This window comes from Neophocaena asiaeorientalis, unplaced genomic scaffold, assembly GCF_003031525.2.
Source record: "Neophocaena asiaeorientalis asiaeorientalis breed wild unplaced genomic scaffold, Neophocaena_asiaeorientalis_V1.1 scaffold69, whole genome shotgun sequence".
NCBI lineage: Eukaryota > Metazoa > Chordata > Mammalia > Artiodactyla > Phocoenidae > Neophocaena > Neophocaena asiaeorientalis.
This window is the reverse complement of record NW_020174373.1, coordinates 4,039,559-4,066,343: the sequence shown is the minus strand read 5'-3', so window position 1 is coordinate 4,066,343 and position 26,785 is coordinate 4,039,559.

Genomic DNA, 26,785 nt, shown 5'->3' with positions numbered 1-26,785 from the left:
TCAGGCCAGTTGTGAGGATGAACAGAGCCTGGGCTTTATGTCCGAAGACGCATAGAAGACAGCTCTCAGCACACAAGCAGGGAAGGTTTACCAGTTTGCACCTCACTCAGAGTGAGACCATGAGAAAATGAAAGCCTTTACTGTACAGTACAGGGAAAATAGGCAATATTTTATAACTATAAATGGAATATAACCTATAAAAATCTTGACTCAATAAGTTGTACACCTGAAACTTATGTAATACTGTAAATCAACTCTACCTCGATTAAAAAAAGAAAATGGAAGGCTTCCTGGCCGTCCATGGCCACCTGAGTTACCAACAGGCTGCCAGGTACCGGGACCAAGAGATGGCCTCTTGTAAGCAGGCCAGAAGGAGGTGTGATTCATTCAGGGGGACTGGGTCACCCACAGGAATAAGGCTGGGCCTCATATCCAGAGGCAATAGTTCCACTCAAGTGGAAATAACGGGAGATACAGGAGAACACTTTCACAAGAGTTATACGATTTTATAAGAAGTTATAAATAGGAAATGACATAGACTTCCTGAACCTAAAATAATGAGTTCCTAAATGAAGAAACAAACAAGTAGACTCAGAAAAAGTACTGTGGAGAACTGAATAACCATGCTAAAGAAATTCTCATAACAGGAGACAAGGTAATGAAAATCAAAAGTGAGAGGTAGGAGGTGTGGAAGACAGCGCCTGCAGCTAAGAGTCTACTGGGTCCCCTTCTAGACATAGAATATGCACATAAACATGTAGGAGCTATTACTGTACTGTGTAAATAAGTGAAATTGTGCTATGCAAGTCATTCTTCACCGTGCACTTTTACTACTGTGCTTAAGAGTCGGTAACATGCCAGGATGAAAATTTCCAGAAAACCAATCTGTGAGCATGGTAAGACCTTGACCTTGAGTCCTGACTAGCTTCCTATCTGTGAGACTTGGGGTAAATGCCTTCACTTTCATACACCTCAGTTTTCTCTTTTGTAACGTGAGCACAAATTATCGCTGGCCTTAAAGGGTGTCAGGATTGCATGCCTTAAAGCACGTGTTTAAGAAAGTGCAAGAGTGTTACCACGTGACAAATGTTACATAATTGGTAACTGTTGCTAACTTACTCTTTTTAACGGTGGCACTGTATTTTATACAGCACCTAACAACTGCCCTATGGATGTCTTTTGTGCCCTCACTGCAACAAGCTTCCTTGGGCATACTATCTTTGCTCATTTCTTCAAATGCCTGACAACATTTAATTTGCATACCTGGTGTCAAGTTCATTAACCTTGAAGAAACGTGAAATATTTAAAGCAAGTCTTAGACTTGAGGTACACAACGAGGTTAGCCGTCTGATTACAGGTAATGATGACGATAATGACACTGATCAATAATGACATGTATCAAGCTCTCCAGAGGCAGAAGTCCATTTCACGTGGGACCGCCATGAAAAGGAAGCTCTTTAGAAAACACTTACCATGCTTTAATTTTGTGCTTAAAACTAACAGGAAATTCCCTTCTATCACAGCAATTTAAAACCTATTTGTATTTTACAGGGCATTTAATTGTACATATTTGTGCCTATTAACTTATTTTCTAGATGAAAGTAAGAGAGAAAGAGAAAAACAAATACCGTATGCTAACACGTATATATGGAATCAAAAAAAAAAAAAAAGGTTCTGAAGAACCTAGGGGCAGGACAGGAATAAAGACACAGATGTAGAGAATGGACTTGAGGACACAGGGAGGGGGAAGGGTAAGCTGGGACGAAGTAAGAGAGTGGCATGGACATATATACACTACCAAACGTAAAATAGATAGCTAGTGGGAAGCAGCCGCATAGCACAGGGACATCAGCTCGGTGCTCTGTGACCACCTAGACGGGTGGGATAGGGAGGGTGGGAGGGAGACGCAAGAGGGAGGAGATGTGGGGATATAAGTATAGCTGATTCACTTTGTTATACAGCAGAAACTAACACACCATTGTAAAGCAAGTATACTCCAATAAAGACGTTAAAAAAAAAAAGCATTTTTGTAATGAGAAGACTAAAGTTTAAGAGCATCTGATGAAACTCTCTCAAAGTCACCCAAAGTGGCCCAGCCGGGATTCAAACTTATGTCTATTTGACCTCACAGCCGAGACTCTTAAGCTCTACGCCACTGTGCGTCCTCACCCCCAAGTACCCACTAACACCGAGTGGGTTCAGCCACATTCATGCCTCTGGGTCCCTGAAGTTTCCTTCCCCAGACCTTCTCTGCCTATGACTGTGCTTGCCCTGCAGCAGGACATCATTCTCTTAGTGGAGATGACTGTGGCTGTGTGTCCGCCTGGCCATCATTCCTGCATCTCAGTGCTGGCCATCCTGCATCTCTCCAGTCCTATTTTCCTCTCCCCATCTTCATTCACCTGCTCGTTCCACCACTATTTTCCCCCCATACTCTTCCTTTACCCTTCAGTCTCTTGTCTTCCTATTCCATCCTTAGCTGTCTGAAATACAGAAATAATTTTTTAAGTATTTTCCCAGTTTTATTGAGAGATAATTGACATACATCACTGGGTACATTTAAGGTGTCCAAGATGACGGCTTGATTTCATGTGAAATTTACATGTGAAATGATCACAATCGGTTCAGTGGACCTCCATCATCTCTTTGTGTTTTTAAATGATTTTTGGTTCATGTACCCCTTTTCTGTTTTCTTTACAGTGAACACATTCGGCCCAAATAGAAGTGGTTACGTTGAATAGTTTTCTCTCTTAAACATCTGTCGCCCTTGATAGGATACACGCACGTCCACGTCATCCTCTGCTAACTTTAGCTTCTGTCTGAGTTATATCCTCATTCGCAAAACCTTATGAATTATGACCCTTGTATGATAAAGTCAAGCCATAAACATTATTCCCGTTGAGGACAAAGATGCTACAATTAACTGTCCTTTGGGGAAAAAGTACCCAACAGGAATCAGTTATTTGACAAAAAGAGATGACCTTCCCCAATTAAATAAGGTGGAGACACCCGTATCCCTGTTAATCTAAGAGCATCGCTTCGTTGCACATCTCCACGGATGGGAACACCCACTCATCACTGTGAATCTGACATGTGCAGGATTCACTCCGAGACTTCAGAAGCTTTTGCATCATTCCCCACCCAGGCAGTGACCCCCTCCCCAGCTCCAGGAGCCGGCCTACTTTCTATATTTATTTCCGGCTTGCATTCAAAGCAATAATTATACCTTTGCATTATTTCTGGCTGATCTGATTACAACTTAATTATAACATATGATGCGGGTGTCGGCTCATGGAGACCTTTTCTTATTTAAGGTTGTTATTTCCTGTGGCCAAAGAAAAGCTCTATCTAAACCTCCCCAAACAAAACTCCTTGTTCAGGGAATATCAAATACCCCAGAGCAGATGCAAAAATGTTCTGGGATGCTAGAGGAATCCATCTAATTTTCTAGGTCTTTGCAATCGCCCTGAAGGTAAACCAATGTTGTTTTTTCCAAGGGGACTGGTGGATAGGACAAAGGTACTGAGGAGTTTTTTGCCTTAGTTTTCTCCTTGGGGAGAACAAACGAGTTTTGCTGAAGCTGCTGAAGGACTGCAAGAAATTACAGAGATAGAGAAGCCTATTTCCCAGTTCAGCAACTTGGTCCATGACAGAATCTCACTCCCTCTTTGCCAAAGTCTGTGGGTAGACAGAGCACCCAGGGCGGCAACATCAGTCCTTCTACTGGTCTTTCATCCAACATAAAACATTCCACAAGTACTGTCGGGTCCCACTATGTGTCGTGCACCCTTCTGGCTCCATGGGTGCAACAAAACAGACAAGATTCCACCACCACCCCCAAGTCTTTCAAGATGCAGAGAGACAGAACATAAACCAGACAACTAAGTACAACTTATATCCGGTTAGACTGTGATCAGCACCACAAAGATTATAAAGCCAGATGAGAGACACAAGTATGAGGATGGGGATTAGATGCTCACTCCCCACCCCCTTCCTGATTATTCTTTATTTTTTTGCAGTACGCGGGCCTCTCACTGCCGTGGCCTCTCCCGTCGCGGAGCACAGGCTCCGGACGCGCAGGCTCAGCGGCCATGGCTCACGGGCCCAGCCGCTCCGCGGCACGTGGGATCCTCCCGGACCGGGGCACAAACCCACGTCCCCTGCCTCGGCAGGCGGACTCTCAACCACTGCGCCATCAGGGAAGCCCCTTCCCGATTATTCTTAACCAAACCTTTTCCTCTCCTCCTTCCATACAAATGTGTCTCGATGCACTGTATGTTTTGGTCATATTGGTATCTTTCTTCTCGTTACTAGAGTGATAGAGCATGGAATAAATCTAGCATAGGTCACTCCGTATTATAGGCTCCCGACACCTGTTATACCTCCACTCTCGATATTTTCATGCTGCACACGCTAGGTTACTTCTTGCTTTGATTCTGCGGTTTCAGGCAGACTGCCCGGAATTCTCTCCTTTATAAAGGACAAGACCCACTGCGTGGCTCTAGAAAGGGGCTCATTTACTTTTTTTGAAGTACAAAAGTACACATTTACTTAAAACCAGAAAAGAATCCACAAAGTTACACATTTTAAGAAGACGACAGAAACCATAAACCTCACAAAATTAAGAAAGAGAAATATATCTCATTAAGCACCAACTAAATGGATCACCACCTCAACTTTATTTTTTTTTTACTTAGATCCTCTATACACACGTTTATTTGCTACTGAAAATTGAAATAGCACATCAAAAATTTTATAGCAATTCAAACTTTTGAAAACCAGAGAATGTAGTTAATACATCCTGTTCTAATTATGCTATGGCCAAACTACCCAATGTTTTCTTTATATTCCTTCCACACGAGTCAATTTGCTTCACATTCTTTTTTTTTTTTTTAGATTCTTTCCCCATATAGGCCATTACAGACTACTGAGTAGAGTTCCCTGTGCTATACAACAGGTTCTCATTAGTTATCTGTTTTATATATAGTAATGTGTACATATCAATCCCAATTTCCCAATTTATCCCTTCGGGGCTCATTCACTTTTACTTAAACTTTTCATTCAATAAACACGTGCTGGGAATCCACAGCCCCATCCCAGTGAAGACGTTGGCAAATCAGACCCGCACAATCCCCAATCCTTCCCTTCAGAGACTCATACGAAATGGGAGACCGGTCTGCACACAAATAATTTAAATAGTCATCTACGCCATCTCTGATGTTTACACAATAAAAAGTGATGTGTAGAGTCCGAGCCCTTAATTCCGAATAACAGAGAGACATGCGGTACAAGATGTTTCGAGCGGTCACTTGATCCTTCCGTGAGGATCTGGGCAGAACGCTGTTTTTGTCTGAGAGGTGCGTCACTGAAACATGCATCTGGGGTTCTTTTGACTTCAAGAAGCAGGCGTCAACTTCTGCCACCTGAAGCCCTCCACGGGAATGTGTTGGGTTTCCCAATAAATAACTGAAAGAGTTGAAGAAAACAACCCACAAGCCCAGGAAAAAGGAGTACCACTCCGGAGACCTCAGCTGAAGATGACTGGGCACCTGTCAGAGTGACCACAAACACAGTGCGGCCTCCGAATGTCCAGCCTCTGAATATCAGTCCCAAGGTCCCATCTGATGACTGGGATGACGGTCAACCCTGAATGAGCTGTGCCCTTGGATCAATCTGCTGCAGCCCCTGGAGCCCGTGCCCCCGTAATTTGGGCACGACCACTGCGAGACTGTCTCCAGAGAAGGCGTGGGAGGCCCTACAGTGAGAAGTTTACAGCCCATGCGCACCCTGCTTTTAGAGCATTACTGCATCTAGGATAACACACGTAAGGAAGAGTAAATATGGGAACGAGGAAAGGCAAAGGAGGTTGGGGACATTTACTCTGAAGAGTGACTCGGTAATTTTCAAGTAAATGAAGGGTTATTATGGAGAGAATTCGGGCCAACTCTTCTTAGCCTTCACAGAGCAAGAATAAATGGATTTAAATGCCAACAAGGGAAGCTTAGATAAGAGATGAAAAAGAATGTCTTGGCAGTAAACGTTATTAAGCATTAACCTAGGATTCTTGGTCATGAAAGGTAGTAAAAGAGATCCAATACTTCATCTTAAAAATCACGTAAGTCACCATTTCTTTTATATAAAATTGATGGTTATAAGAAGGGTTTGGGATATGGAAAAAAGACTTACCAGAAGAAACAAACAATTTTTACAATCATATTTGAGAGCCTGGGAATTAGGCAATCTCACAGTGTCCAAAGAATGATGAGTAGTTGATAAGATCAGTCCTAAGTCAGATTTTTTTTTTTTTAATGGATAGACCTGAAAGATAATGAAATTCACTAAAGTTGATCACTTTATGTTTTGGATTCTGTGTTACGGGGCTGCCCCTAGATAAGAATGTCACTTTAATGAAGTGCCCTGGGTTAGCTGAAATCACTTAGGGGAATTTCAAGTCAGATATGCCATATTCAGATACTGTGTGTTTATCAGGAGACCCTGAACATTGTTTTAGCTGGCTTCAAACACCAAAGGCAACAGACGGCGTCATCAGAGTTGTCATAGAGGTTTACTAGAAAGGCATTTTTATTTTCTTCCAACAAACTATACAGATTAAAGCATCCATGCCTAGTTTAGAGAATGGGAAGTTTCTGATGAAAAAGTGGAGGACAAATATAAATGAAATACTGTCATTACCAGTCACGTGTTAGAATGATGGAATATGCAAATGTTTAAGCATACAAAATTTTCGGTGTATTGTCATCAAACTTCTTTCCCTAACAGCACTGGGTATCCACATTTAAATCACTATCACTCATAAGCCCTTACAGTCATCAGTTGTTAGCTTCACTTTATTTAGTAAAAGTTCTGTTTCAAATCTTGAAGGGGGCATATACAGTGTGTGATTCCTTACTGCATTTGTTTAGGAACAAGTTGGAATAAAACGTGGTGATGAGGAAATATTGGAGCTGTCAAAATAAACCCATCAGTTTTCAAATTGCATTTATGATGTATAGATCTCTATGTGAAAAGACCTCCTTATGTATCCCCTCTCCAATAAAACACCAAAGTACGTGTTCACCATTTTTAGTGCTTCGTTGCTTTTGCTATTGTTGGGCTATGGTTAGGAAAACGAGGTAAATTCTTTTGCATTTTATCAGCAGCACAAAGTGGTCCCAAGAAAGTGTGTGTGCAATGGAGTAATCAGGGATTAGCAAAAAGTTACCAACACACACGCACACACACACACGCACACACACATGCACACACGCACACACACACACGCGCACACACGCACACGCACACACGTACATACACACGCACACGCACACACACACACGCACACACACGCACACGCACACGCACACACGCACACATATTCCTTCATGCAAGAACCATCTATCCGTTGACTGACTCCAGTGTACTGTGGGCTGGAGTTACAACTACAAGCAAAGAGGCAACTGAAATATAACGTAGGGCTTCCCTGGTGGCGCAGTGGTTAAGAATCCACCTGCCGATGCGAGGGACACGGGTTCAAGCCCTGCCCCGGGAGGATCCCACATGCCGCGGAGCAACTAAGCCCGTGCGCCACAGCTACTCAGCCTGCGCTGCAGAGCCCACGAGCCACAACTACTGAAGCCCGCACGCCTAGAGCCCGTGCTCCACAACACAGAGTAGCCACCGCAACGAGAAGCCCGCACACCGCAACGAAGAGTAAACCCTGCTCACCACAACTAGAGAAAACCTGTGCGCAGCAATGAAGACCCAGCATAGCCCAAGATAAATAAATTTATTTTAAAAAATGATGTAAATTTTTTTTTTAATTAGGGAGAGTTCAGTATGATGATAAAACTCAGACTTGTGGCACAGTGACCCAATTTGTGTTTGTCATCGGTTTCCTGATAGCCCTGACTGTGGCATGGAGTGTGTTCCCTCATTACCTCTACCCAGAAAATGGTTTTCCCCAATGCACTTCTGGGGTCATGTCATATTCAGAATAGTGTCCTACTACGCTCCACATGAAACTGAGTCTGAGACTTTCAACATCCAAGTTGTTTGCCATTATTGTTGCAACTGAATCACTTTATATTTTTAAATCTCACTTTACCAAGAACTTTAGCTGAAGACCCAAGGGAAATCCCAAGCGCTGGCTTTCTACCCCTCACACTCCAGGGTCAGAGCCGTGAGCGGCCTCTTTCCCCAGCTCACAGACGCCGGGAGCCGTTGTGAACATTTCCCTCAAGCCTGGCAACACCTCCATCCTCCGGAGAGGCAGAATCACAGAGGAATCTGAGTGCTTTCTGGATGAAGTAGATAAATAAGCACAGTCAACTTTTAGGGACTGTGGTCCACAGTCGTATCTCTGCAACATGGATAGAAAAGTATTGATCTCCTTTGCTTGATCCACAGAATCAGGACATGATACAATGAATATTGCAGCCAGAAGTCTGCAGACTACTCTTTCACCAACAGACACATGGAGCCTCATGTTAGGTAACACACCTCCTGCTTGATGAAGGAAAGCAGTGTGTGGTTGGTGTGTGTGTGTGTGTGTGTGTGTGTGTGTGTGTGTGTGTGTGTGTGTGTAGCCATAATGCAGAGGCTGGAATCAAAACTCATAAAATTCAGGGCTGAAGGGCAATAAGCCTGCTTATCGTGTAGAATGACCAGTTGAACGGACAATAAGAAAGTTGCCGGATGGCATCACGTGTACTTGGTGGATGTGTTCACTGGGTCAGAGAACGCAGAGGGTCCTACTCCCCGATCGTCGACACTGTTTTAGTTTTGACTCCCCCAGGATCAGGAGGCAAGGCTAGGATGCACACTGTTTCCTGGGGAAGAGGACTTGGAAGGTGAGACAGGGAAGATGGAAAAGCCAGGAGATAAAGTGTTAACAAGTGGGTACCCCTGTGGAGAAAGGGGCTCAACCCATACGCCCCTCCCCAGAGACTGCAGAACACGCCTCAAAGCCACCCAACTGTGGGGTCAAACAACTGGGACATTTTACACGCATTGGCTGAGGGTCACCGGCAAAGCAACAGCCCAGGGCTTCTGCTTTGCTCCTTCCTGTGGTCAGACAATGTCCACTGGGTGACCTCTGGGGATGGTGTGCGCACAAGCTGAGTCACACCAGCACCTGATATACTGCACACTGGTGTCCAGACTGCAGCTGGAGCTCACATGCAGATCAGAGGAGGCCAATCTTCCGTCCCAGGCATCTGTCAAGACTTCGCCCAGAACTGTCAGGGGAGCTTACTGCCATAATCCAACGGCATCCTCCCCCACCTGGACATTCTCGGAGCCACGGCTCCTGTTTGGTGCTACAGGCGGTCAGCTAAGATTCTTTCTCCCAGCCTGGAGCGTTTGGCTTAAGCTGGCTTGAGTTTCTTCTGTTACATCTTTTGAAAGGTAAAATGCTTTCCAGGCCCATGGAGTTGCCTCTTTCCTCTGTGAGTCGAGGTCAGGTGGCTGACTGGGACAAGACCCCCATGCTGGCTACCAGCTGACCCATGTACATCCTCGGGGCTGGTTTCGTCCACCTTAGATTGTAATGTTTAGTTTATTCTCAAGTCTGTCCAAAATCCATAATACTTGTAAGGCTCAAAGGGAAGAGATGTGAGTCCGAAGCTCTTTTTTTCAGGGCTCTATAAATCCACAGCGTATCTATACACATAAATGGATGAAATGGAAGGCCCACCTAAGAGCTGTATTAAAAACTTCCAAGCCCTTGTGTCAAATTTAAAAAAAAAAAAAAGCATTCTGTGACACTTCCCTTCTCCCTGAGTAGTTTTTCCTAGAAAAACAGCAATACATAGCAATTGTCTACTTTCTGTAGAACTACCCAAGTGACACCTTCCCACCTCTAGAGCCAAAAAAACCTCTCAGCAATGCCTGAGTGACAGCTGTCAGCTTTGGAATAAACCTATCAACGAAGCGCAGGCTCCATCAAATGTTCCATCCCATGTTGCACAAGCCAACCAAACAAAACCGTTCACAGCCTCAAAACACGTGCGAAGTCAACGGAGAGGAAAGTTACCTTTTGCACACAGCTTTGCTGCCTGTGAAAAGAGCATCTTGTTTGTTCTGACTTAGATGCCATACTGATGACGGCCCAGGCTCTGCAGACTATGGAACTGGTGGCTAAGTCATCCCTCAGGACAGACTCTCTGGGCAACAGTTCTGATATTCATGATAAGGAGATGGCTATTTTCATAGAACCAGAAGTTCATTCCGATTGCTTGAGTGTGTCCCCACGGGAAATAACTGTCTTGGGCTATGTGTGCGGGCTCTGTCAAGAGACAGATTTTCAAGCATCCTGGAAAGACAGACCAAGCTAAATACGTAAGAGAGAAGAGTCTGCTCTTTCTTATCCTAGATTATTGCATGCAGGCTGCTTTGGGCCCTCTCATAATGAAACTTTCCCAAGTTCCAGAGAAGAATTTCCATTTCCAAAATGCACATGGAACGCATGTAGTAAAACTCAACAGTAGCAATTTCAAAGTCTACAAGTTCATCAATATTTATGGAGTTGGATTACAGTCATTTACAGGTGACGCCATCATCATTTGAAGCTATTTTCTGTGAGTTAATTTTAAAGTTTAAATGCATGCGGTTGTCATGATGTTTTAGTATTTCATTGTCTGTTACCTGGGTCTAAATGCCAGACTTACAGTCACATTGAAAAATGCACACTGAAATAATGAGCTGTCGTTCAGTTCAGCTCCTACACACACTTTAAGTGATAAGTTAATTGAAAGTGTGTGAAGTTAACATATTTCACAATTTGGATATTTATGCTAACATATAACTTTGAAATGCACTTTCCTAAAGCACTGTTGAACATATAATTTGGAGAGTTTCAAAAACCCTGGCATTTAAATCCAAGTGTTCACCGTGGCGCCTGTATGTGGCAGATGTGGACTGCTAGAGATTTAAACCATTTGAGCATAGCGCTAAAACCGGATTCACTAGCTTACCAAACACTTTTTAAAAAATGAAATACAAATAAATGAAGAGACTATTTCCCATGTTAATTATTTATGTGTGAGAGGACAAGAGAAATATTTGTTTCTGTAGGGCCAGGCACAATGTCTAGCACACAATGGGTAAACAATACACATCCGTTCAATAGATAAGTGAGGCTCATGTGCAGTCTTCAGGCAAGGAATTTGATGGTCAGAGGCAGTTACGTGAAATAGTTATACCAGTCTTTCCAATCACGACGTGGAGTAACAATATCCAGGACCTCAACTCTTCAGGGCAATCAAGGGCCCACCTGTATTATTCCATCACGTATAAGGAGAATGAGAAGATACAGTTGACTTTCGTCATTAGCAAGTCTCTGGTGATATTTGAGAAGCATATCACCGCAGTGCTAGGAGAAGAAGGCAGATTTCAGGTGATGGCAGACTAAATGTTAGGCAGGGAACTTGATCATTTGGGGTCTGGTGGAACTCAACAACTTAATCCCAAGACTGCTGAAAAATTTCCAGAAAAATATGCAAAAGCAATGTATTCGTGACAAAAGCTTATACTTTTTTTTTTTCTAAAGGCAGAATGAACGTAGCATTAAGCAAACCTAATTGGTTTCTTCGTTAGTCTTATGAGAAAAGTCATCACCCTAATAAATCACCAAGCTGTCCCTTTGGTGTCCCCGAAGACCAGGTTGGCCGTTCACATTCAATATGAGGGTCTGCCTGTGTTGTTTCATTAGTGATTTATCTTTCCCAAACCTGTTCTTGAGTACTAGTATCAATAACCCTCATGCTCCAACGCATACAAACAACAATCCTATCAAGGTAAATACACGGGACAAGGCAGACGTATCCCTCTGATTTGTCGAGATGACTGCAGAGCTTGAGGTGCTGGTACGGGATGCAGGAGCACCGCCTTCCAGTTAGGTTCGTACCTGGGTGTGATCCAGAACGGGGTCTGCCCACCACGGCAGCTCACGTCCATCCCCGGTTTTTGTATAACCCACAAGCTAAGAAGCGGTTTAAGTCTTTGGGGGAGGGGGACTAAAAAATGAAGAAAATATCACAGCCTGTGAAAGTTATATGAAATTCCAATGTCAGTGTCTGTACCTCAAGCTTCATTGAACACAGCCATGCCTGTTCCTTTACCTGCTGTCTGTGCCCTGAAACGGCCAAGCTGAGTAGTTGCATCAGGGACCGCAGGGCGCCCAAAGTCAAAATATTCACTATCTGACCCTTTACAGAAAACGTTTGCTGATGGCTGGTCTAGAACGCTTGACTGCTTGAAGGTTAGATTAAGTTTTAAAACACTGTAAAGTGATCTCATTTTACTCTTTAATATTTTACAATACAAATATCTGAAGATGCTCAATAATAAATGATCTGGGTAAAAGAAATCCCAAAGCACTAAGAACTAAGAAGGCAAAAGCCAAGAAATTAAAATAAGACAGGAGAAGACTTAGAGTTAAAAAGTGAAGCTTTTTAAACGAATCTACAGTTACACACAAAAAAAAACTTGGTCCTGAGCTCCCTGCACACTGGCCAAAAAACGAGGAAAAGAGGAAACTTTGTCTCTCTCTCTCTCTGCCTTTCTCAGTCTCTCTCAAGTCTGTGAGTAATCTCTCATGTGGATTTCTATCAACACTCGTTAACCCACAGAATTAGAAAAAGTCTATGCTGATGAAACAGGTCTTTGATAGGAAATACACATATGAATAGTCCCAAAGTTCAGGTAGACGGGGTGCTGCTAATTAAATTAAATCAGACTTCCTCAGGTTTCAAGCTCTCAGGACATAAACCTGTTTTCTGTCTTTTCTGTTGTTTTTCCTTAGCAAGTGTTTGGGGGAAATTACCACACGTGACTTTTTAGCCCCCAAGCCTTAAATTACTCTGGAAAACTTTTGTACCATAATCTATAGGAAAAGATTCCACCTGTTATTTTCAGTTTAGGATTTCCAGGACACAGATTTATGAAACCCAAATATTTTATAAAGAAAGACCTTGAAAATAAGGAATGAAGAGAGGTAAACGTCCATTCTCACTGAGAGCTGAGTTTTTCTGAACTTAGTTACAAAACAGAAACACACTCACAGATTTAGAGAGTGAACTTATGGCTACAAGGGGGGAAGGGTGGTGGTGGGGTGATGACAGATAGACCGGGAATTTGGGATTGACGGGTCCACACTGCTGTATTTAAAAGAGATAACCAGCAAGGACCTACTGTAAAAATAAATAAATAAATAAAAATTTAAAGGATCCACATATGAGCAAGGATAAATAAACCCTACAAACCTTAATTAACCATTGATATTTTAAATTATTGCTTCAAGCTTTAATTCCTCAAGTATATTGTGTTCTGCATCTTATTATATTAGAGCGAGTTGTAAAGACTGTACTTGAACTTAATGTTAAGGCAACATTGGAACTAAAACAGAATCCAAGACATTAAAACCTTATAACACTTTCTCAGAGAAAAATGATTATGATCAGAATATCAACATTACGTTCGCTCAGACTGCTTTGGTGTAATAGTATCCATAATTTGGTCTGTCAGTCGGTAGAACAGTATTAAGATGTTTATTAAAATAAATGTAATGAAAGAGAGATCTAAGGGAAACTGCTAGGACTGGTTACCACCACTGTTCTTTAGAAGATTTTGAATTCAGGACCTCAGGAAATTCATAGGACAACGTTTCAACACAAAGCTTCTTTTCTTGAATACATTATTTTATTAGTAGGAAACAAAGCCTTGAGTGGGCAAAAGGGAAAAGGGGGTTAATGGAATCTCTATTTCAGCTGCTTTTTGCACAAAATAAATGGACGTTTCTCTGTCCCAAGGGAATGGTCACGTGCACCCTTACCAGGAAATATACACTGCGCTGACATCTTTCAGGATGCAAAAGGCATGAGAGGCCTGGGTGTACTGCCCCCACCTCAAGACCAAGCTTCCATTCCTCTTAACAAGATGACACGGATTGGCGAGGACATGAACTCTGTTCTTAGAAATACAGAATTGACTGTTATGACAGAGGACTGCAGAATGTAATGACTCAAAATCTGTCTGGAGATCACAGTCCCACCCTGAAGACCAAAAGGCACCCTTCCTCTTCAACGCGATACATCGCTATGGGACAGAGGACTCACTGGGAAGTGGTGCCTGCCCATCCGACCTGAATCTGTGTGTGTTCTTTGTTCAAAGTCACCTTGGAGGCTCCTCACACCGAGATGATTATATCCATGGCACAGCAGCCGCCAAAGCATCCCACAGGATTGTGGCAGGATTGCAAATGCTGAAGAACAAATACGGCCCAGTGGCCCTAAGCTAAATGACAAAGCACCTAGCAGGCTCAACCAGAGGCTACGTCGGGTCCCCAGCCTTGAAGGTCAAGCTTATTGATCCCACGGCTCCACATGTAGAAAGCTACCTGATTCAGTTCAAAGACACTGTACAGGTCTCTGCAGCGTCCAGTGGGTCCCTGTGGAGCAATATCTCGGGGCACTCGCTAACTTTATGGGACAGGTGCCTCTAGACAAAGCCAGGACATTTGTACGAACACTGCGCGTACATTATATTTTAGCAAATTTATTTTTAAAAACTTTCTGAGATTTTGTGATTCTACCAAATGATATTTATCAATGTCAGTCAAGATATGACATAAACAAATTGTTAAGCATGGCATGATCTTAATCCTATCACTAATAGGCAATCCAGTATTACGACCTGTAATGTGGAAGCACTGTGTCTCATAATTCAATATCAAATTATCAATAATACAGCCCGATAAAGTATGAGGCATACCACACTTGAGAAGGATTCATTACCTATTTGCTTTTCTATCCACCTGACAGCATCTTCTTATTAACAGGCTAATTTTTATACTTCACAAGCACTGGACTGCATTTACGATATTACACACCTGTCGTATCATTGGTAAGATGCCACAAACGTGATCTTCTTAAGGAAAAAGTCAAAGTCTCCTTAAAGCAAATTTACTAAACATTTTATTCAGCACTTATTCATGATACAGATACTTAGTGAAATAGGAAGAGAAATAAACATCTTTACCTAAAAAACTACTACAGACCTACAGTACATAGCCAGTTCAAGACAGGAACCATTTCTGTTCTATATTGCACTGAAGACCATATCCTATATAATACAAAATTAAATGCGCATATAAATCAAAAGGATAAAGATGGGATAGAAAAATAGATATCAAGGTTGATGGGTGAAACAACTGCTACGCGGAAAACCCAAAACATTCCACAGACCGATTAGCGAACAAATATAAGAATTTAGAAGCTGGCCTATCACAAAATCAATATAAAAACTGTACTGCATTTGAATGGGCTTCCCTGGTGGCGCAGTGGTTGAGAGGCTGCCTGCCGATGCAGGGGACGCGGGTTCGTGCCCCGCTCCGAGAGGATCCCACGTGCCGCGGAGCGGCTGGGTCCGTGAGCCATGGCCGCTGAGCCTGCGCGTCCGGAGCCTGTGCTCCACAACGGAAGAGGCCACGAAAGTGAGAGGCCTGCGTACCACAAAAAAAACCCAACTGTACTGCATTTGAATGAATTAGAAACAACTCAGAAAAAAAAATTTTTTTAATTATGGTTTCTTATAAAATATATCGTATCTAGTAATAAAGTTAAAAGAAACATGCACAAAATGTATGGCGAAGTACATTAAGAAAACATTAAATACATTCTATAGTCAATTAAAATTGTTGGTTCAAAAATGAACAAATTCAGGACTTCCCTGGAGGTCTAGTGGTTAAGACTCTGTGCTTCCAATGCAGGGGGCACGGGTTTGATCCCTGGTCAGGGAACTAAGATCCCACATGCCCCGCAGCATGGTCAGAAAATAAAATAAAATTTTTTAAAGAATGAACAAATTCATCCAGAAACATACTGGTAGATGTATGGAAACTTAATCTAATACACAGGTAGCACTGCATATCCTCCACGAACAGATGGACTCATCAATTAATGTGATGGAATAACTGGTGATCAATAGAAAAAATAAAAAGCCCAGATATTTAAGGGAAGCAAAATTCATCAGTGATAGATTAAGGACATGAAAGTAAAAGAGAAACCTGTAAGAAACTTTTATATGAAAATACACTGTAACCTTTTCCTGGGTAAGACAGATATTTTCTTAAGACACAAAAAACATAAACTCTAAATCAAAGAATTAAAAAATTCAACCACATGAAAATTAAGAACTTCTGATCATTCACGGTAGAATAAAGAAACTGAGGGAGAGGGGAAAGCTGCAAACCGAAAGAGGATGTTTGCAAACTCAATAATGTAGGTAAGTAACCAAGACATACAAAGAGCTCCTTAAATCAAAAAGAAAATGACGTACAATTCAGTATAAAAGCGGGCAAAACATTTAACAGAGTTTTCATAGATAAGGAAACTAGACTATCTCATTAACGTATCAACAGGTGTCCAAAATAATCACGAATACACATTAAGACTGCAAACAGATTCTATTCATACCCACAAGATGGATAACATTAAGAAGACTGAAAATTCTGGGTGGTAGGAAGGTGCGTTTCAATGGGAATTCTTATATGACACTGGGTCACTTTGGGTGCAAACTGGCATAGCTACTCAGAAGAGCAATTTCTCTCTAACTTGTAAGGCTGAACAGCCAGACACCAGTGGCTCAGCAATCCCACTCCTAAGAGGTACAAGTCTTCTGTCAATGTTTGCACAGGCACACGAGAAGAGAAGAAGCATGTTTAAATCAGCATTGTTTATCGTAGCAAAAATATGGAAAACCCTCACGGCCGTTTTCAATAGAAACAAATCAATAAATCTATAATAGGAAAAGAAAGGCAGCTTTTTGTTTCGTCTTTGTTTTCTCGTTTTGTTTTGTTTTGAGCCAAGCTGAGAACTACATCGTCCAGGAGCCAGCCTCTCAGTTAGCTGAGGAACTGCTCTGAAGAAGCATGGTGTTCAGCATATTTTTATATCTCATCAGAACAAATAACATCAGACATTTCGGGGGCACAGTCCTTCGAGGTTTCAAAAAGACATATCAGCACATACACAGCGAGGCAGTATGGCCTTGGCACCCGGGGAGGGGGTCTAACCATCAAAGGTGGATCAGCAATGGCCTCGCAGGAAGGGACGCATTCATCCCTGTCTTCAAAATGGACATTCTTTTTTTTTGTTGTTGCGCGGGGCTCTCACTGTTGTAGCCTCTCCCGTTGAGGAGCACAGGCTCCGGACGCACAGGCTCAGCGGCCACGGCTCGTGGGCCCAGGCACTCCGCGGCATGTGGGATCTTCCCAGACCGGGGCACGAACCCGTGTCTCCTGCAGCATCGGCAGGCAGACTCTCAACCACTGCGCCACCAGGGAAGCCCAAAATGGACATTCTTTACTTCTGGACAACATATCCTTTTCTTTAATGGTTAGAGCAGATGTACAATGCATGTTGGATAGGCCACAAGACAGGGTGTTCTAGTTAGCACAAAGTTTAAGTCTACACACTTAGTTCACATTCTGGTTATCCAGGGTGATGGCCCTCTTCCTGAACAGATCCTATGTCTACATTCTTTAGGCAGTTAGGGGAAGATCAAAGTTTCTTCCCTAGTCAATTAAAATTGTTGGTTCAAAAATGAACAAATTCAGGACTTCCCTGGAGGTCTAGTGGTTAAGACTCTGTGCTTCCAATGCAGGGGGCACGGGTTTGATCCCTGGTCAGGGAACTAAGATCCCACATGCCCCGCAGCATGGTCAGAAAATAAAATAAAATTGGAAGCCCAAAATGGACATTCTTTACTTCTGGACAACATATCCTTTTCTTTAATGGTTAGAGCAGATGTACAATGCATGTTGGATAGGCCACAAGACAGGGTGTTCTAGTTAGCACAAAGTTTAAGTCTACACACTTAGTTCACATTCTGGTTATCCAGGGTGATGGCCCTCTTCCTGAACAGATCCTCTCTACATTCTTTAGGCAGTTAGGGGAAGGTCAAAGTTTCTTCCTGAGTCTTTTGCCTTGATTGTTTTCAGCTCCAAATAATCCACATGCCAAAGAGACATTGTGGGGTGGCACGTTTTGGTCCCCTTCAAAGACTAGATTAAATTAATGTGCTACAGACAGCAACAGCCCATCACAACAAAGAGAACTTTATTTTTAATGCCAGGATTGTCATAGTTTACTTTCCCATCAGCCCAGTTGCTAGAAATTAGCCTCTCTCAAGGTAGCCCCCAGCTATTTCTGTGAGGCTCCCAGGTGCCGGCTCAGGTGTACCAAGAACAGGCCTCCTGGTTTCCTAGTTACCATCTCCTTCAGCTGCATCTATGGGCACATGAATCAAAACCCTCAAAAATATGCTAGAGAGGAGGAGAGGTTTCTTTGGATACATTTTAGATTTAATATTCTGAAATGGAGTCCTGCAGAATCTTGTAGAACTGTCCTCCTTAGAAATCTTTAATAATGCGTTCACAGTTACCAATCTCTCTAAAAGAGCTCCACAAGTATAACCAAGCAAAATAAAGATGAAAGAAAAAATATTTTGCCAGGTTAAACCTTCAGTACGGAGGCTCCTTAAAAAATCATATGGTACAGCTACCATATGATCCAGCAATCCCATTCCTAGGCATATATCCAGAGAAAACCATAATTCAAAAAGATACATGCACCCAAATGTTCACTGCAGCACTATTTACAATAGCCAGGTCATGGAAGGAACCTAAATGTCCATCAACAGAGGAATGGATAAAGAAGATGTGGTACATATACGCAATGGGATATTACTCAGTCATAAAGAAAGAATGAAATAATGCCATTTGCAGCAACATGGATGGACCTAGAGATTGTCATACTGAGTGACGTAAGTCAGACAGAGAAAGACAAATATCGTATGACATCACATATGCAGAATAAAAAAAAAGGGTACAGATGAACTTATCTACAAAACAGAGATAGAGTCACAGATGTCGAAAACAAACTTATGGTTACCGGGGGTAAAGGTGGGGAGGGATAAATTGGGAGATTGGAATTGACATATACACACTACTATATATAAAATAGATAACGAATAAGGACCTACTGTAGAGCACAGGGAACTCTATTCATTACTCTGTAATTACCTATATGGGAAAAGAATCTTAAAAAGAGTAGATATATGTATAACAGATTTACTTTGCTGTACACCTGAAACTAACAACATTGTCTATCAACTATAGTCTAATATTTTTTTTTTTAAATCCTTATTGGAAAAAAAAAAAAAATGAGGTGACAGTTACCCATCGCCCTAAAAGAGCTCGAAAAGTACAACCTGGCAAAATAAAGATGAAAGAAGTAAAATCTGAGGGTTTGGAACCGCCATTCTTTTTTGCAATGGTTTTAAGGTCCTCAAATTCATGGTGCACATTCACTGAGCAAATATTTTCAGAGCACCCGCCATTACCCATTAGGCAAAGCACCGTGGGAATAAGATGAGCATTACTGTGTCTCTCCGTCGTTACAAAACCGTGGGAGAGAGGTTTAGGCACACAGGGTGTGATTTAAGGCAGAAAACAGAGTACAAAAGCAGAGGTATTTGTCCAGTGCTGAAGAAACTCAAGGGCAGAAGGGCGTTTATAAGTAACACACGGAAGTAGTATCCCACATGGTGGAGGAGACGTGAACTGCCCACGACAACAGTTACAGCACACCAGTTACCTAATTAAAAGCTCCGGCAGCCATGCAAGATGGTGCAGGATGTTTGTGATCTACTATGAGGAAAAAAACCCAAAAACAAAACAGCAAGAGCACCATGCAATGGAGGACATCAAATTGAGCAGCTCTTTGCAGAAATCCTTTATTTGTTTCCATTTTTTGACAACATATAACTTTTTACATTTATTATCTTTATAACACACTTTTTAATTTTAGAATAGTTTTAGATTTATAGAAACAGTGCAAAGATAGTACAGGAAGTTCCCATGCACCCCACGTTCAATTTCCCCTGTTATTGACATCTCCACTGTGACAGTCATCACAATTAATAACCAATGTAGACACATTATCCTTAACTAACGTCCATGCTTTATTCAAGTTTCCCTTGTTTTTACCCTAATGCCCCATCCAAGACACCACGTGAGACTTAGTTGTCATGTCTCTTTAGCTGTGACCATTTCTGCATCTCTTCTTGTGTTTTACATCTTGACAGTTTTGACAAGTACTGAGCAGGTGTTCTGGAGAATGTACGGTAATTTGGGTTTGTTTTTCTCTCGAGATTAGACAAGGTTATAGATTACAGGTTTGGGAGAGGAAGAACAGAGAGGTGAAGTGCCATTTTCATCACATCATATCAAAGGTACAGGATATCACGGCTGATGATGATGTTGGGGTCCAGGGCAGGTCACCCCAAACTATGCCTCCCTGGCATACCAAGTATTTTGAATTAAAGTTACTTATGAAATGGCGCAAACAGGAGGGACCGCTGACCCTCCTCTCTGTCGCCCTGAAGCCGAAAACACATCTCATGTGAAACGCATCCTCCCTGCATCTGGAGGTAAAAGGACACCCTTATCCAGAGACAGGGAATTTGAGGCTGAGACACCTGTAGAAACAAACCTCGTGACTTTTTAAACTGATCACCCCAAGCCCAAACTCTGTTTAGATTCTTCACCAGTTGAGCACCCAAAGCCTGTATGTCTTTCTTTGTCCTACGAATTGTTCACACACTTATCGTTCTTTGTCTAAAAAGTATAAAAGCTGCCTGCTCTGGCCACTTCTTAGGTCCCATGGCTACAAGACCTCCGTATGCACAAATCAAAATGTGTTTCTTTTCCTTCTGTTAATCTGTCGTGTGTCAAGTTTATTAATTACAATTTGGTAACTAGTGACAAGAATGTGAGAGGGGAAAGGGGGACGTTTCCCCCATTCCGGACAATGACCTCGATCACCTGGCTGAGGTCATGGCTGTCAGCTTTTTCCACTGTGATGTTACTCTTTTATCCCCCTTTCCACACTGACCTCCTTGGAAGGAAGGCACATTTAAGGAGTGGAGAGTTATTTTTGGAATGAGGCCATAGTAGCTACATAAATTACTTGGAATTTTTCTGTACAGGAGATTTGACTTTCCCCCATTTATTTCTTCAATCGTTTATTGCAATAAGTTGTATGTTAATTTAAATCAATAATTTGTCATGTCAATACAGACTGACCACAAATTATAGTGAGCCCCTCTTTACTCCCTTCCCATCAAAAAATACCTGCCACATGCTTTTTGGACCTAATTCTTCAAAAGAATCCCCAAATATTACAGAGCTAGATTGTTCTGCTGTGTGGTATTTATTGGGTTTTTTGAGTTATGTTCAGCTTGTATAAGCTCATGGGTGCATATGGTTGAAACAATCTCATTTTCCACATACAGCCATGTTCCATTAAGAGCGAATGCCTTACTCATTCTTCCAAAATTTCCAAGTTTCCAATTTACAAGTTCCTAACTTAATGAAAATGCTCTCCGGGTGCCGCTGAGCAGTTTTGTAACTTGAGTTTGTGAACTTGACCCCGAGTTCCTCCAATGAATTAGGTTTTGATGAATGAACAGTAATAGTAAGGCGTTCGCATGTCCTGTGCTCATCTAAAATTATTAAAACTAAAATTGCACCCGGCCTTTCTGACTCTCCCTCTAAATGGGATGTAGTTAAAATGGAATATTTACCCAGCGTGGATTTGAGAAAACAAAGGGCTTTTAACTATGATGTGGACGATGGCACAGATTCCCTTAGCAATTAAACCATTAGGGAAATGCAAAGCACTTCGCAAAGCATCACATGTTTAAGCTAGATACTTGGAGATGTCTTGCAAAAGATTATTTTTGAATCCAAGGTATGCATTTTTAAAGGTCATCCCAGGAAAGAAATCTGTGTGCAAGCTCCACTGATATATATATATACATAAATATATACATAAATGACTGTGTTTTCATAGTTCTGTAATCGTGATGTTTGAAACTAGCCAGATCTCTCCTAAGACCAATAGGAGCGAGACATTTCATTTTAGTAAAAGTCTTCAGCAAAAATATGGTTTTAATAATGCAATCCTCAGTGTTCACTCTGATCCTCAGCACTGCAGCGTTTCTATCATAAAGACGGCACGGGACCCGCGATGTCTGGAAAGAGCTGACAGACAGAGCTCACGGGAGCCTTACACCTCACTTCTCAGCCCGGAAAGAATCGTGCCTGTCGGCATCTTGAGCGTCACCCTTCTTCCCCTGGAACTGCAGAATATGACTGAACTTTGAATTCTCTTCAAACTCTCACAGAAACACGACCTGAATGCCAACGTTCCTTTGTGGGCTTTATTGAAAAAGTTACTTGTTGGTTCCTATTTTGCATATTTGCATACTCTCAGAGGCTGAGATTAGGAACCTGCATCCCATTTAGCTCTTCTTCTCCACCTGAGAAGGTCCTCATGCTACATTCAGATGTGCAAGTACAGTACATTCAGATGTAATTTACTTGCTGAAAAGTAGATCAAATCGTTCTCACCTCGTGAAGACTGGGAGGTGATCATAAACTTTAACCCTGGGGAGGTGATCATAAACTTTAACCCATCACCTCAGAGTAGGACAGTTTCTTCCGTTTCGTCTCCATCTTTCCTGTTTCCACAGCCCAATGTTTCTCTGCAAGATAATGTCCACGTGTGTAAGCAAAGTACCATGGCCTCATGGCCCTGGGGAGAGGGAGCCTTGGGTCCATCCATATGGATGCCCTGAATCCTCATTTTCTGCTGGGCAAGGGCCTGTGTGGTCTGGTTCCGGAACTCAGTGACATCTGTCAAGTCTATCCTTCAGGGAGGACGTGCCCAGGAGCCCTTGGTACCAGGTCTATGTCCCTGGTCCCCAAGTTTGTACATGGCCCCCTTCCCTTCCTCTCTCCAGCCTCTGTTGACCCGCTGGTCTTCTCAGCTCCTCTGTACCTCCTCATTAAAGTGTACAGAAAATTTCAGAACCTCTACCTGTCACACAAAGGCTCAGGTGAGCCACACGCCTCGCCCCCAACTTATCAAGATACAGGCTCAGACAGTATCTCCCCATCCTTCTCAAACCATGTGAGAACATCAGACTATCCAAGAACTGACTTCCTCTGAGAGCCTGGTCATATCCCCAGCAGAGACCAGAGAGACGGCTGCAACCTCCCAGGACATTTTCAGACCATCTCAGTGTTTATGTAGCTCCAACCTGAAGAAGGAAGACAAGGGTCCTGTTTTCTGATCACTGTCTGGCTTCCCCTCTTGCTTGTTGCCCACAAGGACAGTAGGGGCAGACTTCTTATTTTATTTCCTGTCTGTCTGTGACTTCCAATGCATCATATTCTCCTTCAAGATGGTACCAAGATGCCAACCCAGCCTTAAGGACTGCTATAGAATGAAATTTTGTGACTCCTCCAAATTCATATGTTGAAACATTTTCCCCAACGGCATGGTATATTGGGAGGTGTAACGTTCGGAAGGTTATGAGGGTGGGGCCTTCAGAATGGGTTGAGTACCCAAATAAGAGAGGCCCCAGAGAGCTCCCTTGCCCCTCCCACCATATAAGGATCCAGAGAGTAGACAGCCATCTATGAACTGGGCAATAGGCTCTCACCAGACACCAAATCTGCCAGGGACTTGGTTTTCTAGCCTCCGGAACAGTAAGACATGAATTTCTTTTGTTTATAAGCCACTCAAGTCTATGGTATTCCATTACAGCATCCCCAAAAGGACCAAGACAAGAGCAGAAATCATCAGGACACCCCTGAAGACACGTTATTTGGCCAGCGCTGCTACTGCCATTTATGATTCAACTCACCTGGGAACTGGGGATCATTGAAAACAAAAGTAACGCCCCTGTGACTCACACTTTATCTAGCAAGAGTGCCAAGAGAGTCATGGAATGGAAGAATAGCCCTAGAGTTTCTAACCAATCTCATCTTCATTCTTTCTGCACTTTTTTTTTTTTTTTTTTTTTTTTTTAACTATTTAATAACTGAGCCGTGTCACAGCAGTAGGTACCAACTGGGGCAGTGAAACGATATTCCTCCCACGTGCAGCAGAAACCCTCCCAACGTCAACCCCTCAAATGGGCTTGCAGCAGGCGAGCGGAGGGCAACATATTTGTTGCAGGACCAAGCTTAGGAAGATTGGCTCCATTTTCAGGCCCCTAGGGATCCTTCTATTCAGATCAGCTGCGATATTTCAATTCAGGGGCTGAGGCTGGGGGCGGATGTTTCATCTAGAAGCACAAAAGGATCGCTAACAGAATTACAGACCACTTAATAAGCCCGCCCAATATCAGTCTGGTGAAAAGTAAAAGGAAAGAGAAAACCAGCCGGTAGAAAGTCAGAGATACTTTACACGTCCGTCAAGCAGAGGGGGGCACAGGGAGGTTTGGGGCTCCCGGCGGATGAATGGTCTACTTAATAACATCCTAAACAGTGTGAGGGCTCCAGCCTGCCACAGGTACTGCATCCTCCTTCTCACAGTAACGCCTCTAAGCGGCACCATATTGCGGGACATAAAAGAGGATGCTGCACCCAGGCATCTCGCTCTTATTACAACCGAGGCTCTTGATCTGCCAGCCCTTTGCAGAGGATGCATGAGCGCAGGGTCTCTAGCCAACTGTTTCCTTGCAACATCAGTTAGGGTGACAAAAGGGGAAAGGGAAGCCCACAGAGCAGCACGTGTCTGAATCCATGTGCAGAGCCGGAGGTGGGGATGGAGATGGGAATGAACTGGGAGGTGGGGCAAGGCCAGCAGAGGCTGGGAACAGGTGTGTTCTCTGGAGGAAAAGGTGCACAGGTTTCAGACTGCAGACTGACGAAGACCGCAGGACACAGACCCTCCAGGTAGCAGCAGGGGAGGGCGCTTGGCCACTGTCTAGCTGCGTGACCAGGGGCAACTTAACCTCCCCAGGCCTCAGTCCCCTCATGGGAAAACTGAGAAAGCGTCATACCTAACTGTCAGCATTGCCTGAAGGATCAGAGACCAATTCTCATCACAAATGCAGTTCTGGACACGAGGCAACTTCTCCAGAGGGAAGCACTGCCATTGGGTATAAGTACGGGAGACTGGTATTTTCTTTTTCTTCTTTTTTTTAACCTACACTTCTCTTTTGTGCATTAATTAATAGTATGTGGCTGTCCCTAGTTTGGAATCCATTCCCGCTCTAATCAAGGAGTGGATGCACACAGGTAAATTAACTTAATACTTTTTTTTTTTTTTTTGCGGTACGCGGGCCTCTCACCGCCGTGGCCTCTCACCGCCGTGGCCTCTCCCGTTGCAGAGCACAGGCTCTGGACGCGCAGGCTCAGCGGCCATGGCTCACGGGTCCAGCCGCTCCGCGGCACGTGGGATCTTCCCGGACCGGGGCACGAACCCGTGTCCCCTGCATTGGCAGGCGGACTCTCAATACTGCGCCACCAGGGAAGCCCATTAATACATTTTTAAAAACAACTTTGGAGTTGATTTCCAGCTCTGTCACTTACTAGCTTATAAATTATTTGAGTTCTCAGAGTCTCTGTTGCCTCCACTGTATATGGGGACCGCTCCACAGGATTTCTGTGAAAATTCAATGGTTGCACATGTAAAAACACCTGGTATGTCATGCATGTAAGTATGTATAAAGAGAGATATATGTGTGCATATATGCTCATAAACAGATGTACATATACACATATGCATATTCATAGACAAGAGTATTATTCATATACCAATACATATGTGCATATATATACATGTATCTTGGTATACAGATACATATATATGCATTCAAATAGTAATTCCTTTCAATTTCTTATTTCAAATTTTTGGCAAGCCAGACTCTCCTATGCTGTATGAGTCCCAGCAACTAGCCTTCTGTTGTCTATCTTGTGAGCTTCTGGTTGGAGACGTTTTCCGTATTTCCCCCCGGACGCTGACCTGCAGGGGAAGCTGCCCTCACACCAAGTCACCCAAGTGTCCAGCTGCCTCCGTCCTAATGGGATGCCCTGTCCTTCCCACCCCGGGCCCCCAGGCGGATGTAACTTTCAGCCCTTGTGAGTGAGCAGTGGGACCTCACCCGCTGGCAGCACGTCCGTCTACCTTCTGAACGACACACCCTCGGCCACGGCTGTACTCCAAGCTCGAGTCACACTGCACCCACGGTGACACCTGCCTGCATGTCTCTCTGCTAACATGCCTGCTTTATTATCAACTTCCCGTGCTTCGGCACACCCACACCTAAGGCTGCCGTTGGGCAGCCATCTCTATATCCTATGATTTTCTGGTTTTTTCTGAGAACTATTATTTGACTCTGATTCTGACTGTGTGGGGAGGTCCAACAAGCTCCGGTGTAACATCAGTGCTCCTGGCTTGTGGACCACTGCTTCGCAAACTCAGCTGCCGTTGGAACCACGTGGAAAGCCTTAGCATGTTAACCTAAAAATCAGCAAATGGAGGGACTTCCCTGGTGGCGCAGTGGTTGGGAATCCACCTGCCAGTGCAGGGGACACGGGTTCGAGCCCTGGTCCGGGAAGATCCCACGTGCCGCAGAGCAACGAAGCCCCTGTGCCACAACTACTGAGCCTACGCGCCACAACTACTGAGCCTGCGTGCCACAACGACTGAAGCCCGCGCGCCTAGAGCCCGTGCTCCGCGACAAGAGAAGCCACCGCAATGAGAAGCCCGCGCACCGCAACCAAGAGTAGCCCCCGCTCGCTGCAACTAGAGAAAAGCCCACGCGCAGCAACGAGGACCCAACGCAGCCAAAGATAAATAAATTAATTAATTTTTTTTTCCCTGGTGGCGCAGTGGTTGGGAATCCACCTGCCAGTGCAGGGGAC